This window comes from Oryctolagus cuniculus, chromosome X, assembly GCF_051225735.1.
Source record: "Oryctolagus cuniculus isolate XC-2025 breed Fujian yellow rabbit chromosome X, ASM5122573v1, whole genome shotgun sequence".
NCBI classification, from domain to species: Eukaryota; Metazoa; Chordata; class Mammalia; order Lagomorpha; family Leporidae; genus Oryctolagus; species Oryctolagus cuniculus.
In genome coordinates this window covers 48,022,345-48,041,608 of record NC_142888.1, presented here as the reverse complement: position 1 = coordinate 48,041,608, position 19,264 = coordinate 48,022,345, and the positions used below count along the sequence as shown (strand labels likewise).

At 40.4% G+C, this 19,264-nt stretch overlaps 1 protein-coding gene across 2 annotated transcripts in view; it reads left to right on the top strand.

Moving 5' to 3' along the window:
- The window catches only part of OPHN1 (oligophrenin 1), a 360,994-nt gene that overhangs the window by 50,726 nt on the left and 291,004 nt on the right, over positions 1-19,264 (top strand). Inside the window, exon 1 of one of the 2 annotated variants that reach the window (XM_089324107.1) lies at positions 2,211-2,323. The exons of the other annotated variant lie outside the window; for it this stretch is intronic. The gene's annotated coding sequence lies outside the window, so the exon portion shown is untranslated. Of the gene's footprint in view, positions 1-2,210; positions 2,324-19,264 lie in introns of those variants that run through there. 2 annotated transcript variants of the gene reach the window in all.

Below are 19,264 nucleotides of genomic sequence, written 5' to 3'. Positions count from 1 at the left end.
TATCATCTGTGAATAGATTATTTTGCTTCTCTTTTTATTGGATCCTGTTTGTTTCTTTTCATTCACTAATTATCATGGCCAGAACCCCCAATATTGTGTTGATTAGAAGTGTTAATACTGAGCATCCTTGTCTTGTTTCTGATTTCAGGGATAAAGCTTTCAGTCTTTCACCATTGAGTATGATGTTATCTGTATATTTTTCATTTATGGCTTTTATCATGTTGAAAATTTCCTTATATTATAAAAGGATGTTGAGTTGTGTCAAGCGTTTTTTCTGCATTGATTGAGATGATCATGTGTTTCATTTTCTTATTCTATTAATGTGTTTTTTTTCCTAATTAATTTTGTATCTTGAACCATCCTCACATTTAAACACCTTAAAACCTATTTGGTCATGGTATACAATTCCTTTAGTAGGCTATTGGATTCAGTTTTGTAGTATTTTCTTGAGGATTTTTGTATCAATATTCATAAAAGATCTTGACTTATAGTTTTGTTTTCTTGTAGTGTCCTTCATTGGCTTTGGAATCATGGTAATCCTGGCCTCAGAGAAGGAGTTAGAAGTGTTATATACTCTTCTACTTTTTGGAAGAGTTTGAAAATAATTGGTCACTAAGTGTTTTCCAAGCTCCCCAGGTGATTCTAGTATGTAGCCAGAGTGGAAACAGGGCTTGGCAAAATGTGATCCCTCTACCAGCTGCATTGCCATCATGGGAACTTATTAGAAATGTAGAACCTCAGGTCTTACTCACACCTAAACTGCTTTTTAACAAGAGCCCTAGGTGATTTCCATGCATATTAAAGTTTGGTATGCTTTGGAATATATTAATATTCTGATATGTGTTGAAATTCCAACATAAGACCCACCAGAGGTAATTGTTGCCCAGGCCAAGCTAAGATACACTTAATCAGGATATGGAGGAGAGGAGCCTGGTAATCTCTCAAAGACTGAGGAAATTCCTAGTATCAGTGAAATTTTGGGAAAACTGCCTAGGTTACAAAGCTAGCAGTAAAGTAATTCTCAAACTTGAGCGCTTTGGAGCATTGGACTTAGCTGCAGGTGAGGTAGTTGGGGGAATGATATTTGTTGATTCAGGAAAGTGGGGTGGGAAACCAGTGTTTTCAGCTTATACTGTACAGGTTGAACTTTTATTTCCTATGAGCATGTGTGGCTTTCATAGTAAAAACATGATTTTTTAAAAAATTTCCATCCTGAGAGATTTAGATTCAGTAATCATGGGGTGAGGCTAGGAATCCATGGTGTTTGAAAAATATCCCAGGTGAATTGATAGCAGCTTTCTAATTGCTCTGCATCCCTCCATTTTCTTCTCTATTCTAGTGCACTTTTGCTCCTGTTGCCTGGGTTATCTTCCTAAAAACAGCTATGATCAGACACTCATTAAATATTTGTACTTTCTCTCCTTGCTTGAATATGCAGTTGACTCCCACCTGTCTATCAGAATTAATGCCAGACATCCTTTTACAATTAAAAAATGCAGAAGGAAAGAGAGTGCTCCTATCCACTGGTTCACAATCCAGATGTCCATGATGACTGCATCTGGACTGAGGCCAAATCTGGGAGCCAGGAATTCAATCCAGCTCTTCTACATGGGTGGTTGGGAACCCAATCACTTGAGCCATCACTGCTGCCCCCAGGGTCTGAATTAGGAGGAACCTGGAATCAGGAGCTGGAGCCAGAATTCAAACCTAGGTCCTCTGATGTGGAACGCAGGCATTCCAATCGACATCTTATTTTTTTTTAATCTTTTTTTTTTTGACAGGCAGAGTGGACAGTGAGAGAGACAGAAAGAAAGGTCTTCCTTTTCCGTTGGTTCACCGCCCCCCCCAATGGCCGCTGTGGCCGGCGCACCACGCTGATCCGAAGCCAGGAGCCAGGTGTTTCCTCCTGGTCTCCTATGCAGGTGCAGGGCCCAAGCACTTGGGCCATCCTCCACTGCACTCCCAGGCCACAGCAGAGAGCTGGCCTGGAAGAGGAGCAACCGGGACAGAATCTGGCGCCCCAACTGGGACTAGAACCCGGTGTGCCGGCACCACAGGCGGAGGATTAGCCTAGTGAGCCAGCGGCCTTGATTTATGTATTTTTAAAAACATACTTATGGCTTCTTTGAGTTGAATGGATTATATGACTAATAGCCCAAGCATGGAAATCAATTAGGGGCAATTAGAAAAGTGTATTAATCTGAGAAAAAGATAATGGTGGCTTGAACTAAATTGGGGGTGGTGAGAAACGTGTAGAGATTTAGAACATACTTGGAAAGCGTAGCCATCATTATTGCCAATGGATGAGAAAGAGAGAAGAGAGGTGAGTTTTGTTTGGACATAACTTTGAGATGCCTATTTGCAATGAGTAAAATACAGGTCACTTCTGGTGGGCTGGGTTCATTCTCCTTTGTTGATTTTTCTGTTATACTTGAGAGTGGAGGTGAGAGACGGAAGCATTCTGACAGTTAAAAATCAGTTCCCTGTGGCTTTATTATTGCTAGTGCTTAACTAGGTTTTTCTTTTGCTCCACCCTTTGCAAATGTTAGATGGAGAAAAGATGTTGTTTGCCTCTCCCCTTCCTTATTGAATTTACAAAATAAACTGCTCTACACAACTGGCCCTTAACAAAAGCTATGAAGGTTAATAACAGTCGTGCATAGATTGGCAAATGGTGCATTCATCAGGGACCAATACAAATATCAGTTCACCCAGTATGTATGAGAAATTGCTGGTAGGAAAAGATTCTTAGAAGTAAGACAGTGCTAAACAGTAAGGATGATTGTTCCGTGTTGGGTTTGGCCTTATTTTGAAACATTAGACCCTAGAGTTTGGATGCCAGCCCAGTGAGGCCACTGGCAAAAACTACTAGTGCAGATTCAGGATTTTTAAATTTCTGGAACTCGAGGCTATATTCTAGGAGACTGCTGCCAAGGTTGGGCTGGCCACAGAGATCTCCCTTTTCTGCCATCGAAAACAACTGCTTTTTTGAAATGAATCCTTAAAAGGAAATGCTTTATTCGTTGTCATCTCTTACTTGTTTCAGGAAGGGGTTAAATTTGGTTTTGATTATCAAAGGCTTTGGATAGAGATATCACTATTTGTGTCCCGAAATATTGCAGAAAGCTATTTTTTTTTCCTCAGGGCCATCTTCTCAAAACAGGGTGCTGAGGCTTTGATGTTCTCTCTTTGGCTGCTGGTATTATATCAGTAAGTTAATTGCTGGTTCACAGCAGTTGGTGGTTAAAGTCCTTGGACATTGAATTTTTATTCTAACTGATGGACCTTCAGAGTTGACAAGTAGCAGAAACAAAGAATTCATTATTTTAAGTTTATAAGAGAAAGTGGGTAATGTGGATTTGTGGGGAGAATTTCAGAGCAGGAAGTAAAAATAGTAAATTCTACTAATAAGCAAAGCCTCTCCAACTCCACCCTCTTGACTCTTGGGATGAAGTGAATAAACAACCACCCATGTCCTTTTATTGGTCTAAAATACATGGACCCAGCCAAGTGAACATCTTGCAGTTCTGTGAACACTTTCTCAATCTTTTTCTTTTCTTTCTTTCTTTTCCTCCCAGAAATCTTTTATTTAAGGTATACAAACTTCATGCATTTCATAGATGCAAATTTAGGAACATAGTGCTTCTTCCCACGCTACCCGCCCTCCCACCTGCCCTCCCACCCTTCTTCCACTTGCCCCTTAGTCAGACTTACTTGGATTTCAAGAGTGAACAACAGTGCTTAATGGAATTTACCGTTTGTGATTTTTTTTTAAACAAATGGTTGTTAAGGAACATCTGGTTGCAATTAGCAAAGTTTCTCTCTCTCTCTCTCTCTCTCTCTCTCTCTCTGTGTGTGAGAGAGAGAGATCTTAAGTTGTGAAGTTCATTGCTGATTCAGATCTTATTCTTATCACGCTTAGTTCTAGAAGAGGTTCTATTAATGAGACATTTTAGAAAATGAAATGCAGAGTGATTCTTTTTTTCTTTTCTCTTCATGTACCACTACTCAATAAGACAACCACTGAGTAGCAGTATCCTTACACTGGCTTGCAGCAGAGTTTAGGAACTGACAAAATCTTAGTTATTTTGTTCTTTTTTTTTCTGGTGTTGAACAGGATAGTTCATTGTGTTTGTTCTGGGCATTGCTAGATTTCTAGTATTCCTAGATGTCCCTATCCATTCTGTAATAAATACCAGTATTGCTTGTTCAGTCTTGGTGCTAAGCAAAATAACCTCCACAGGTTGCCAAATGCCACCTGGGAGTAGTTGTGCCCTGAGGTTAAAAACTGATGATGTGACTTCAACTCTTCACATTTCAGAGGGCAAAACTGAGGACCAGAAGGACCTGTTCAAGTTTGTATAACTTTTGACAAACCAAAATGGAAACCCAGCTCTCCTGTCTTAGACTAGTAATGTATTTTGAGGGAGCCCATTTAAATATTTTCATACTGTCTTTTTGTGCCCTTGGAGGCTTTTGATCAGTGAGATGGTCTTCCTAGGCATATGTATTATCACAAGGTAGTAGAATATGGACTTTAATTACAGAATAATGTACTCCAACTTGTTTTCACTCAAGAAATGTTTCATATGTCTGCTATGTGACAGTCTGGGAAAATGGCATTTTTCATAAATGTTTTATTTTTGAAAAAATAAGAGTGAGAGAGAATGGTGATAAGGGGAACATTACTCAAGGATCTAGAGCAGGGTTGGAGTATGTCATGCTCATGGACTGTATAAGGCCCACAAAATTATTTGGCCCAGCCCAGCCCAGCCCAGCCAAGGCAACTGCAAGTGTGACTCATTTTAAGTTGAGAATTTTGTATGGCCAGCGATTGATGTTATAAATATCCACATGGCCCTGGGCAAAATATTTTTTTAAAAAAATATTTATTTACTTGAAAGAATTACACACACACACACATACACACACAGTGAGAGAGAGAGAGAGAGGTCTTCCATCTGCTGGTTCACTCCCCAGTTGGCTGCAATGGCCAGGGCTGGGCCAGACCAAAGCAAGGGACCAGGAACTTCATCCGTGTCTCCCATGTAGGTGCTTGGGGCATCTTCTGCTGCTTTCCCAGGCACATTAGCAGGGAGCTCGATTAGAGCAGCTGGGACGCAAACCAGTGCTCATATGGGATGCCACCATCACAGGCAGTGGCTTAACCTGATTTTGAAATGCAATAAAATGCCTGCAGTCTATTTTCCTTTCACCTGTCCATAACTCTTTCCCATTATTCACTAGGAAAAAAGTATAGTCACCAGATTCTTTATTTTCTTCCAGTCATCCATCTCCTATAAGGGAAATATAATTTTTTTCTCCATTTTCAGTTATTTCATCCAATTCAGAGTATGGACTGATCAGGTGCCTGGCAAAAAATTACCCCTTGGGGGAAATGATGCTGAACTCACTCCCAGGTTAAGCGGTTTCTAGATCTCGACTTTGTCACCATTAACACTGAAACAAAAAGGTAAACACAGAACATTCTTCTCTGCCGTGGGGATTCTCTCTGAGATTACTCAGTGAGAAAAAGAATGAAAAGATCCTCTCCGAGGATCCCTGGGGGCTTGGCCTCTTCTGGATGCTCTGTTGTTTTCCATTTATTTTCCCTTGTTTTCCATGTTGAGCTTTCCTTTGGAGGATTTCCCCCCAGCACTGACAGTTTCGCTCCTTTTTGATCATGCCAGAATGCCTTCTGAGTAAACTTGGGCAGTCTGCATTTGGTCTGAGATGAGAGGTGGTCTGTTCTTCACTCCTTTCATCTCTGATCCCATGCAGTAGCATTTCTCATGTAAGCCCGGTGCTTAGAGTCAAGGATGTTCACGCCTCTTCCAGGGCGGGCCAACTACACGAAGATCTTGCCTGTCACCAAAAATGAAAAGTGAATCTCAGGGGTTTTGGGCAAATACTGTTGATAACTTCCCTTTGGAAAAAGGCTCTTTTCTGTTCTACCCTCTGGTCCAGCTCATGTATAGATCTAAGACCTATCTTTGGGGGTTATTTTTGAAAATAATACAGCTTTATTGGGCTTTGTCACATATCATAAAAACCACCCATGTACACTAGTCAGTGTTTTTAGTATATTCACAAAGAGGTGCAGACATTACCACAATCAATTTCAGAATATTTTTATCATCCCCAAAATAAACCCTGTAGCCATTATGAAGGTTTCCTCTTAAATTCAGGTCAGTTTCAATAGTAACAGCTAATGTTTGATGATAGCTTATTCTGTGTGTTAGATTGAGTGCTTCTGTGTATTATCTCATGTAATGCCTGTGACAACCCTTTGAGTTAGGGACTAATATTATCCCCATTTTACAGATGAGGAAACTGAGGCCTAGAGAAAATTTACAACTTGTTAATAATCAGATACTGGTGTATTCTGAATTCTATGCAAGGCCATTTGACTCCATAGTTCTTAACAAATCTTAACAATGTTACATGTTGGTCATGGTAAGACCTAGTACAGTTTCCCCTTGTTTTCATTTATGTGAACTATGATATGAAATTTTCTATTCTAGACATGTCAGTGAATCAGTATTTATTAATCACTTGCTCTATACCCAATACAGTGACAGAAGCCATGTGGGATGGGGGAACATGGGGGAGGCCAACGTATTCTCCAAAAGTTTGCAGTCAAGTTTGCGGCTGATTGAGCACGCTGGGCCATGTTTAGGGGATGCCCTCCATGTACCACCAGTAGTTCATACCATTAATCTCGGTGGAAGAGAGATTAATGTAGGTGTGCTGATTAGGGGAGGCTCCTTGAAAGAAGTGAGCTGTAGCTGAAGCTAGTTCAACCTAGGTGGGAATAAGATCAAGTACATAGGATGGGAACGACACAAAGTATGTTGGGGAGGACCTTGACACAGATTGGAGATGGCAGGGAAACCCTTTGTACAAGTCAGACTGTGGAGGGCCTTGCATGTCATGTAAAAAGTTAGTTCATGCATTTAAAGGCTATTTAGTAAGCATTCACTAGGTGCCAAAAGCTTTTATAGACACAGGGGTAGAACAAAAGACGAAATTGCTATCCTCAAATAACTTGAATTCTATTTGGAAAAATCGGTAAAACAAGAAAACCCATGTTCAGGAGGTGGAGGCTCTTGAATTAGGGCTTGAGCAGTGTCCTTTAGATAACCACCATAGAGAAACTTTTCATGTTACGTTCTGGTGTAGTGCTTATCCTTGATGAAGTGCTTGAGGAGTGACAAGTGAGTTGTGGGAGGCCCCGAGGCTGGTAGGAAGGTCAAGGGCGACTGAGATCTGGGGTTAGCCTCTCTGAGTCTCAAAGCCATGGTGTAGTGGGAAAAGCCCTAAATTTGGATCCATAGGATTTAGACCTTAGGTCACTTCACTCCTCTCAGCTTTGTTTCTTTTTCTGGATTGTGGAGTTAGTAGTACCTGACCGGAGTTTTTAATCAGTTACTTAAGATGTTGTGAATGAAAACTTTGTTAGCTGACTGCTGCACAAATGTGAAAAAAGTTTCTCTTTCAGAGAATGCTTGTGAAAGCTGCATTTCTGTTCTTCTGAGTCCTTCTAGGATTTTGACAGTAGCACTTTAATTTTTCATGTCGAGTAAGTCATCAGTTAGAATCTTAAATCACAAAGTATGGTTGGAGCAAGGCACCCTAATAAGAGGTCCTGTGCTAGACGCTGCAGTGTAGTAGTGACCGTGGCTGCCTTTAGCCCAAGGCGTTTTCTTTCTGCCTTGTTGCACGTGGCTAGCGCTGAGGAAGGGAAACATGACTGGAATAGGGACTGAACACAGTGCGGGCCACGCTCCTTCTGCAGGAGCACCTTGTACCCTTTATAACAACGTCTTCTTACCACCCTGATCTACATGTGCTCCCCTCATCTTTCTGTCTGTGTCTCTCTCTCCACGTGTCTGTCTCTTATTCATTCCTTTGCACATATAGTACCTTCTTCCTGAAGTGCTCTTCCTTGTCCTATTTTCCTGGCATTTAACTCTGGATCTTCAACTTCTCCCCTCTTCCAGAAAGCCTTCAGTGATATCTTTCCCCTGGTCAGGTCGTCGCACTGAGTTGCAATGGTTCCATTTAAGTCTCAGTCACCAGAATGAGCTCTTGGAGGACAGGAATTGTGCTTTGTCTACCTCTGGATCTTTGTTCTCAAGCATATCTTAGGAAATGTTTGCTGACTTGAAGGAATCCTAATGGTAGACAACTACACAGGTAACTAAGTCTTATTTAGGAAATCTTTTCAGACTACTGTATCTATACATCTTTAATGAACTTAAAAATAAGCCAGGGGTCGATGCTGTGGCATAGCGGGTAAAGCCCCCGCCTGCAGAGCCGGCATCCCATATGGGCGCCAGTTTGAGTCCCTGCTGCTCCACTTCTGATCCAGCTCTCTGCTATGGCCTGGGAAAACAGTGGAAGATGGCCCAAGTCCTTGGGCCCCTGCACCTGCATGGGAGACCCAGAGGAGGCTCTTGGCTTCCGATCGGCGCAGTTCCGGCCGTTGCAGCCAACTGGGGAATGAGCTGGCGGATGGAAGACCTCTCTCTCTCTCTCTGCCTCTCCTTCTCTTTCTGTGTAACTCTGACTTTCAATTAAATAAATCTTTAAAAAAAAACAGTGGCCCAACGACTGAAGAATATAATAGAGGCTGTAATATCTAGTAATAAGGCTATATAGCTCAGTGAAGAGAACACAATTCTGCATCCAGACTATAAAAGTCCCTTCACTTCATAACTATGGTATGTAGAAAGAAGTCAGTTAATTTCTATGTGTCTTAAGTTTTCTCATCTGTAAAATAAAGATCATAGCAGGCTCTACTTCGTAGCTTCATAGGGTTGTTTTGCGAATTACACTGTAAGGCCTTAGAAATCAGTTAAGCTCTCGTGACCTCACTTTTCTCCAAAGTTAAGATAATAATAGGATCAATTTGGGTGCTTACAAAGTTGTGGAAAAGGGAAATTTCAAGGTAGGGCTTTTGGTGCAAAAGCTTTTGAAATCCATGACTTTTTTTTCAGCATATGTATTTTCCATTAACTTTTCAAAGTATTCTTACACTTCTTAAGGGTGAAGTGAGGATTGCAGACTCTGTAAATGTCCAGCACACAGCAACTGATAGTAGCCATTATTATTGTTTATTTTATAGCATTTCAAGTGTCGAGGTTTGACTTTATGATTCAGAAAAGTTGATCACATATAATATATTGTCCCCTGGAGACACATATATCAGATACTGGGGGCATGGGCTGGTGCTGAGGTTGTGGCAGATGAATTCTATTGAGATGATAGCCACAACCAGGGATTGTCAGGAAGTCTTGGTTGTGAGGGGAACTGGGGCTAGGGCCAGTTCAATACATGGCAAGAGTGTGTAACCAGAAACACAAAATGAAAAATGAAGTTGGATATTATGGGTCAGATGGGTTCTCTGTACCCTGACTTTTGAGTAGAATGGGGTGTTGAAGTCCTCTGTACCAAGTACTGACGCCTTGGCCTTATTAAAAGCTGTTGGCCTTGGTTTTTCACTTCAGGATGGCCTTCAATTAGCGGCGCAGGGAGTCTCCTGCCCTCTGTTCTCCGGGTAAAATCCAGTGTAAGCCCATGTTTTGCTGTGAGCACTGCTTCTTTGCTGCCACGAGCATGGTGATGTGCCAGGGCCCTTTGGGAAGGCTTTCTAAAACATCCCGCTCGGCAGAGCTGAAAAGGCTAAAGAACCTTCTCCGGAAGCTGATTGTGCCTGTGGTAGGTCTTGGTCTGGGAGCTCTTTCAACAGCTGAAAAATCACAACTACTTTGTCAGTCTTCACCGGGCTCCCTGGGAACCCCATGTCATTTCCTCAAGAAGGAGCTCGTAACTGCAAATGGCTTTTATTGTACTTCCTTTTTCTTCCGTGTTCTGAGAGCTTAGGTAAATAGATGTTTGGGAAAGAGCATGTGTAAGATACACTGAAAGGAAAGGTCAAAGGTCATAACCAGTTTGCCCAGCAATCCTTTTCAGTCTGGTCAAGTGTAATGTTTTACCTGCTTGCAATAGTATCACTTGAAACTGACACTGCACTTGAAATTGTTTCTGAGCTTTTAGGTTTGACAAAATAAGTATGTTTGATTGCATAGTACTAAAGATCAACCTCATGTGGTGTTTATATGTGAGTCTCAATAATGACACCTGACTTCAGCCCTGACCTGGCCTGTTTCCTATTTAATTTGATTCTTAGGACAGTGATGAGTGAGTTGAGTGGGAATTTGTAGTCATGTTTCAGATATGGAAACCTTTATAGAGGGGAAGGAATGCCATACATAGTGATCAAAACTCTGAGGCTGGGCCGGCGCCGCGGCTCACTAGGCTAATCATCCGCCTGCGGCGCCGGCACACCGGGTTCTAGTCCCGGTCGGGGCGCTGGATTCTGTCCCGGTTGCCCCTCTTCCAGGCCAGCTCTCTGCTGTGGCCAGGGAGTGCAGTGGAGGATGGCCCCAGTGCTTGGGTCCTGCACCTGCCTGGGAGACCAGGAGAAGCACCTGGCTCCTGGCTTCGGATCAGTGCGGTGCGCCGGCCACAAACGCGCCGGCCGCGGCGGCCATTGGAGGGTGAACCAACGGCAAAGGAAGACCTTTCTCTCTGTCTCTCTCTCTCACTATCCACTCTGCCTGTCAAAAAAAAAAAAAAAACCAAAAAAAAAAAACAAAACACACACACACACACAAAAACCAAAAAAACAAAACAAAACAAAAAAACAACTCTGAGGCAGATTGAGTGCTATGTTTTTGAAATTTTCTGTTTTGGTAAAAGACACACACATACACACAAGTATGTATACACACACATGAAACTAATATAAAGTTTGTGGTTTTGACCATTTATAAGTAAACAATTCAGTGACATTAATAATACTGTGCCACCGTAAGTACTGTTACTAAAACTTTTTCATTACCCCAAAGCAAAACTCTGTAACCATTAAATGATAGCTCTCCTCTCCTCTCAGATCACAGTGGCCTCTAATCTACTTAGTGTCTATATGACTTTGCCTATTATATAGCTAGTTTGTGTAAGCAGAATTCTGTAATTTTCCTTTTGTATCTGGTTTATTTCACTTAGCATAATGTTTTCAAGGTTTAGCCATGCTGTAGTATCTATCAATATCTTTATTGCCAAATGATAAATATTCCATTGCATGTGTGAGACTAATTCAAAAAGTTCTTGGAGAGTGGAGTTAAAAGATAATTTAACTTCTGGCGCATCAGTTAAAACACCTCGTGGAATGCTTACATCCCATATTGGAGTGCCTGGGTTCAATTCTTGGCTCTGCTCCCTGATCCAGGTTCTTGCTAATATGTACCATAGTAGGTAGCAGGTGATGGCTCAAATACTTGGGTCCCTGTCATCCATGTAGGAGACCTGGATTAAGTTCCTGGTTCCTGCTTCCTGGGAGGTACGAGGCATTTGGGGAATGAACTAGTGGATGGGAATTCTCTTGTCTGTTAGTATGTCTCTGTCTCTCTGCCTTTCAAATAAATATATGAATAAGCAAGAACAAAAATTCTACAAAAAAGATTTAATTTTTTGATGTAACCAATTTTGAAATCCTTATATAGTTTTTTTCATAATCTACTTTTCCCATGAACTTTATTGAAGACCTCTCATATGTATCACATATTCATTCATATGTTGATTGGCATTTGGGTTATTTGCACATAATGCTGTTATGAATAGTGATGCCACAAACACACATACACAAATATTTGTTTGAGTCTCTGTTTTCAATTCTTTTGGGTATATACTTAGGAGAGGAATTGCTGAGACATATGGTAATTCTATAGTTAGCTTTTTGAGCACCTGTCGAAACTGTTTCCACCGATGGTATATGAGGGTCCCAACTTTCCCATAGCCTTACCAACATTTGTGTGTGTGTGTATTTTAATTACAACCATCCTAGTCTTTGTGAAGTATTGTCTCATTGTAGTTTTGATTTTCATTTTTCTAAAGTCTAATTGATGAGCATCTTTTCATACACATATTGGCCATTTGTGTATCTTTTTTAGAGACATGTCTACTTAACTTTTAGCCCAGTTTTAAGTTGGGTTTGTCTTTTTCATTGTTGGCTCTAACTTCCACATACATTGGGTTACTTTGAAATGTTCTAGTTTTCACAGGCGCCCCCTTCCCCTCCCCCAATTTGGTTTTGCTTTCATGTCTTAAGCATGTATTGTGTGCTTCAAGTGTAATCTTTTGTCCCAGGTGTCTGACATTGCTAGTTTAGCTCTCAGTGTTTCAGTAATTTTCCAGTCTGGGTTCTGTGTGAGGCAGAGCAAAAACAAGCACCTGGCTTCAGTTCTTCAGGTAGCCCTCCACATACCTTGGAACAGAACTAAGCAACAATGTATGCGTAAGGTGTGCTCTGCCCCATCTGCAGACATGCTCAGGGGCCCACACTGGGAACATGGGCTGCCATCATTTTAAGACAGAAACTCCACTGTGTGCCAGTGAGGAAGGATGGGTCAAAAGCAAGGGAAATCGCTACTGAATTATTGCTGTCATTTTGAGGTTACCTTTTTTCTTGATTTAACATTAGCTTGGTTGTTGTAAACTTCTGTTTTCTAAATTTCTGATAAGGTTGGGTCTGATGAACTTGGTTATAAAGTTTCTGCTTGTTTTTGATACTTCTAAGTAGGAGATGGTGAGAACTTGGAGCTGCCTACTTCATTTTGCTGAGATCATTCTGATTATGTTTTTAAATTCAGACTGCTGAAATTTGAATCCTGGCTCCAACACTAACTTTGTAACCTTGGACTAGTTACTTAACCTTTCTGTTTTCTTCAGTACAGAATTGAGTATATTAACAGTACATGCTTTAGAGGATGGCTTAAGAGTTAAATAACATAACCCATGTAAAGCTCTTAGAATATTGTGTGCTATATGTTAAGTGCTAATAAAGACCCTCCTGACAAAGTAAAGCGCAGGACTGGATGGCTTCACTGGTGAATTCTACCAGACTTTTAAAGAACAGCTAATTCCAATTCTTCTCAAATTATTCAAAACAATTGAAAGGGAGGGAAACCTCCCAAACTCATTTTATGAGGCCAGCATTACATTAATTCTAAAACCAGAAAAAGATACAACAAAGAAGGAGGACTATAGACCAATACCCATGATGAACATAGATACAGAAGTCCTCAGCAAAATACTAGCTAATTGAATCCAACAACACATCAGAAAGATCATTCACCCAGACCAAGTGAGATTTATCCTAGGTATGCAAGGATGGTTCAACGTATGCCAGTCAATAAATGTGCTACATCACATGAACAGACTGGAGAACAAAAGCCATATGATTATCTCAATAGATGCATAGAAAGCATTTGATAAAATACAACATCCTTTCAAGATGAAAACCTTAAGCAAATTGGTTATAGAAGAACATTCCTCCACACAGCCAGCATCATATTGAATGGGGGAAAAGTTGGAAGCATTTCCACTAAGATTTGGGACTAGGAAAGGATGCCCACTTTTACTAATGCTATTCAATATAGTTCTGGAAGTTTTATCCAGAGCCATTAGGCAAGAAAAGGAAATCAAAGGGATACAAATTGGAAAGGAGAAAGTCAAATTATCCCTGTTTGCAGATGACATGACTCTATATGTATAGGGGAACCAAAAGACTCCACTAAGAGACTATTGGAACCCATAAGAAAGTTTGGTTAAGTTGCAGGAGATAAAATCAACGCACAAAAATCAGTAGGCTTTGTATACACAGAGAGTGCCATGGTTGGAAAAGAAATTGTAAGATCAGTATAATTCACAATAGCTCCAAAAAGAAATAAATACCTTGGAATCAATTTAACCAAGGGTGTGAAATATCTTTACAATGAACATTACAAAACATGAAAGGAAGAAGTAGAAGAAGACACACAAACAATGGAAAAATATTCCATGTTGAGGGATTGTAAGAATCAGTATCATCAAAATCTCCATACTACCAAAAGTAGTTTATAGATGCAATGTGATCCCAATAAAAATGCCAATGATGTTCTCTCAGATCTGGAAAAATGATGCTAAAATTTATATAGAAACACAAGGGACCAACCCAGAATAGCTAACATAATCTTAAAGAATTAAAACAAAGCCAGAGGCATCACAATACCTGATTTTAAGACATATTACAGGGCATTGATAATCAAAACAGTCTGATACTAGCACAGAAATAGGCATGTAGACCAGTGGAACAGAATAGAAACCCCAGAATTCAATCCACTCATCTACAACCTGTCGCTCCCCGTCTTCGTGGAGGAACGACACAGGACCCTGTGCTGTTCTTTCGTCTGCTCGGCCCTCCCTGGGTTTGCTGCTGGTTCTTCCCGGGTTGGCTACCGACCCTTCCACCTCCGTGGAAGGGCGGTTCCCCCTAGCCACTTTCCCCACTTCCGCGGGGGAGCGGCATACCGCCGGCCGGCTCTCTCGGGGGCTGCACAGGTGTTCCTTCAGATAGATGTTCCTGGTGCATGTTGTCTCTCTCCTCCTTTATAGTCCTCTTCCACCAATCCCAACTCTGCTACCCACACGCCGAGTACGCTGCTCTCCTCCAATCAGGAGCAGGTCCTGCTGTTTATTGGTTGAACTGGAGGCAGCTGCATAGAAGCTATTTCCTCCTCTCCCAGCGCCATATTGTGGGAGAGCAGATGCATAGAATAAGTCTTAATTCCAGTAACTCAGTCCAGTCCGGGTTGCTCCCCACACAACCAGCTAATCTTTGACAAAGGAGATAAAACCAATCCCTGGAGAAACAACAGTCTCTTTAACAAATGGTGTTGGGAAAATTGGATCTCTGTGTGTAGAAATACAAAACATGACCCATACCTTACACCTTATACAAAAATCAACTCAAAATGGAACAAGGATCTAAATCTACTACCTGATACCATCAAATTACTTGAAGAAAACATTGGGGAGAATCTGCCAGGCATTGGCATAGGCAAAGGCATTTTGGAAAAGACTTCAGGAGCCCAGGCAATCAAAGCCAAAATTGACAAATGGGACTATATCAATCTAAGGAGCTTATGCACTGCAAAGGAAACACTCAACAAAGTGAAGAGGCAACTGACAGAATGGGAGAAAATATTTGCAAACTATGAAACTAATAAAGTATTGATATCAGGAATCTATAAAGAGCTCAAGAAACTCAACAACAACAAAACAAACAATCCAGTTTGGAAATGGACAAAGGACTTACTTGAACAGGCATTTTTCAAAAGAAGACATTCAAATGGCCAACAGACACATGAAAAATGCTCAGGATCACTAGCCAGCAGATAAGTGCAAATCAAAACCAGAATGAGATTTCACCTCACCCCAGTTAGAATGGCTATTATACAGAAATCAACAAATAATAAATGCTGACGAGGATGTGGGGAAAAAGGTACCCTAATCCACTGTTGGTGGAAATGTAAACTGGTACAGCCACTGTGGAAGACAGTATGGAGATACCTCAGTAATCTGAAAATAGATCTAACATATGACTTAGAAATCCCACTTCTGGGAATTTATCCAAAGGAAATAAAATCAGCATATGAAAGAGTTATCTGTACCACATGTTTATTGCAGCTCAATTCAAAGGAGCTGAGATATGGAATCTACCCAGGTGTACATCAGTTGATGACTGGATAAAGCAAATGTGGTATATATACACTATGGAATACTACTCAGCCATAAAAAAGAATGAAATCCTGTCTTTCACTACAAAATGGATGCAACTGGAAGCCACTATAGTTAATGAGATAAGCCAGTCCCCATAAGACAAACATCATATGTTTTCCCTGATCTGTAGAAACTAATAGAATATTAAAAAATGTAATGTGTATGAGTGAAATTAAAATTTTGAGGTTTGATTATTATTTACAACCTTTGTCTTGGCTGTTAAGAAACAGTGTTTTTTCTTACTATCTGTAAGAAAATTTTGTAAAAATTTCTTACTGTTTGAACAAAATTTTATTTAAGTTATACAAGTTCCATGTATTATATATATATATGTATTTAGGAACATAGTGATATTTTCCTCCCTCCTGTCCACATGCTGAACCTTTTCCCTCTCCCATTCCCACACTTAATTTTTATAGAGATCTACTTTCAGTTTACTTAATGATTGTAAGATTAACCCTACACTAAGTAAAAGAGTTCAACAGATAGTATGAAGAAAAAAAAAAAAACACTGTTCCTCAACAAAAGAGACAAAGGCTGTAAACAATCATTTAATCTCAGAATGTCCATTTCACTCCAATACATGACATTTTGAGTGCTCTATTAGTTACCACGATCAGGGAAAATATATGGTATCTGTCTTTTTGGGACATTGAGGGTTAAGCTTATGATTATAAAATACACTGAAAATATGCCATTGTAAAAATTAAAAGAAGGAATAAGAAAGGAAGGAGGAAGAAGAGTGGGAGTGTGGGAAGGAGGTTAGGGTAGGAAGTTATCACTATGCCCCTACATTCGTATATATGAAATACTTGAAATTTGTTAGCTTATATAAGTAAAATTGATATAAAAAACAAATCTCAAAGATGGGAATAATTGCTACTCCATAGATCTGTTCAGAGTATAAAATGTCATCACTACAAAATGTAGTGATTGGCTCATAGATGATATCCCCTAAATACTAGTTCTTTTTCTTTTTCTTGGAAAGAAGTCAGTTCACGGATTTTCTCCGTTCTCAGCTCAAGCCTTGTTTATAATTATGAGTGTGTAGAATGAGATCAGCATTATTCTTTTTGGTGAATTTGTTTGTGGCGGAGGGAAAGGTAGCAGCTGGAAGCTGTAATTCTCTAGGGAGACATTCCTAATGCTGAGTGAGGAGGAGAGCACAGCTGTGTATGGAAAATTTACAAAATGATAATTGCCTCAGTGCAGTTGGTACATTCTGAGATGTTTGCTTCCTGTTGATGTTTTCTTCAGTGACTGCCTTATATTAAACATGCCCCTGCCCACTTGCTGCACTGCTGTTGTCCCAGTTTTTCCAACATGCTAGAGAGTGCTTACTGCTCCACCCTTGCTTATGCTGGTTTTCACTGCCTGAAATGTTTTTTTTGCCTTTTCTGTTTCTGGAAAACTATATATCCTGTAATCCTCTGCTCAGATATCAACTTTTTTGTAAGGCCTCATTTGGATAACTCTTTGATGAATAACATTACTCCTATATCTGAAACAACAAATTACCGTTATTTATTACTGAGGTATAATTCACAATTATTATGATTGCCAAGTTATTTATTTATTAAAATGTATTTCTTGTGTATTAGAGTATATGAAGGGACTTCAAAAATTCATGGAAAAATTCAAGTTAGTTTTTGTGTAAAACATATGAAATCCAAGTATAGCTTTTTCATATGATGGGTTTCCATGATTTTTTGAACACCCTGCAATTGATCAGTTGAGGTCAGTGGCAGTGTTTTTTTCTTTGTATTGCCGGAGCCCAGCATGTAAATTGTATATATTATCTCACTAATCCTCACATTCACCCAGTGAAACCGATTTCTCTGTCATTCATCTTTCACAAATGAGGAAAGTGTGGACCAGAGAAGTTAGCTAAATCACTCAAGATTACAGGGCTGAGTGATTGAAGACCACTTAGAGGGAATTTGTAGAGGGAATGGGTTCTGACTGCAAAGCTCTTGTTCTTAGCTTTAGCATAGTACAGTCCGATAGAAATTTCTACAATTATGAAAATGTCCTCTGTTTTCTTTGCAATACAGTAGCCATTAGTCACATAAGGCTATTGAGCACTATTGGCTAGCTAGACTGAGGAATTCACTTCAATTTAATTTTAATGAATTGAAATGTAGTCATATGTAGAAAGCTGGACTCTGATTCTTTAATGTCTATCTAGTGTTTTCTCTTACCTTTGAACCAGTGATTCTCTGAAATGTTTTTATTTGCCTAACTAATCTTGTAAAAGAAAAATTCTGAGCAAATTAAAATTATCAGAGTTCACTTGTGCGTAGAACTATACAGGCCTCATTCAGAACCAGGAGAGATTTCACCCAGCTTTACCTAGTAAGGTGGAGAGGCAGTAATTTATAGACAGAAAAAGGAAGTGATGTTACACAAACAGCTTGATGAGTTACAGGGATAATGAGGCATTTGCCTTATAAGGAGATGGTCTGATCAGTTGCAAGCCTGTGCTTGGATGAAGCTTGGCTGTTGTGATTGGCTGAAATTCAGCTACTTGTTACAAGAACACATTGTTATGTTAGGATGCAGTTTATATGTGTCTATTTACTATTTATTCTGTAAAAATTACTGCCTATTTCTTTTTGTTCATTGGCCTTTGTTTTAAAGATTTATTTATTTTATTTGAAAGAGAGAGAGAGAGAGAAAAGGGAAGAGAAGAAAGAGACTATATGAATCTTTCATCCACTATCCACTGCTTTATTCCCCAAGTGGTTGCAACAGCCAGGACTGCTTCACTTCCCAAATAGCTGCAACAGCTGGGGTGGGGCCATTCCCAAACCAAGAGCCAGGAAGTCTGTCTGCATCTCCCTTGTGGATGGCAGGGGCCCAAGTACTTGGGCCATCATCTGCTGTTTTCCCGGGCTCATTTTCAGGGAGCTGAATCAGAAGTGGAGCAGCTGAGACTTGAACTGACACTATGATATGGATGCTGGTGTTTCAGGCAGTGGCCACACTGCTGTGCCACAATACTGGCCCTGAGCATTTTTTCTTATGATTACTTGCCCTCTGTATATTTTCTCTGATGAAATGTCTGTTCATAACTTTTGTCAAATTAAAAAAAAATATTTATTTGAGGGGCTGGTGCTGTGGTATAGCAGGTAAACCCACCACCTGCAGCACTGGTATTCCATGTGGGCACTGGTTCCAGTCCCAGTTGTTCCACTTCTGATCCAGCTCCCTGCTAATGTGCCTGGGAAAGAAGTAGAAGACGGCCCAACTCCTTGGGCCCCTGCACCCACGTGGGAGACTCAGAGGAGGCTCCTGGCTCCTGGCTTTGGTCTGGCCCAGCCCTGGCCATTGCGGCCATTTGGTGAGTAAACCAGAGAATGAAATATCTCTGTCTCTATCTCTCCCTCTGTGTCTCTGTCTCTGTGTTTTTCTCTCCCTCTCCCTACCTCTCCCACTCTGTAACTCCGTCTTTCAAATATATAAATCAATCTTAATTTATTTATTTAAAAATTAGTGTTACACACAGAGAGAAGGAGAGGGAGAGAGAGAGAGAGAGAGAGATCGATCTTCCATCGACTGGTTCATTCCCCAACTGGCCTCAACTGCTGGAGCTATG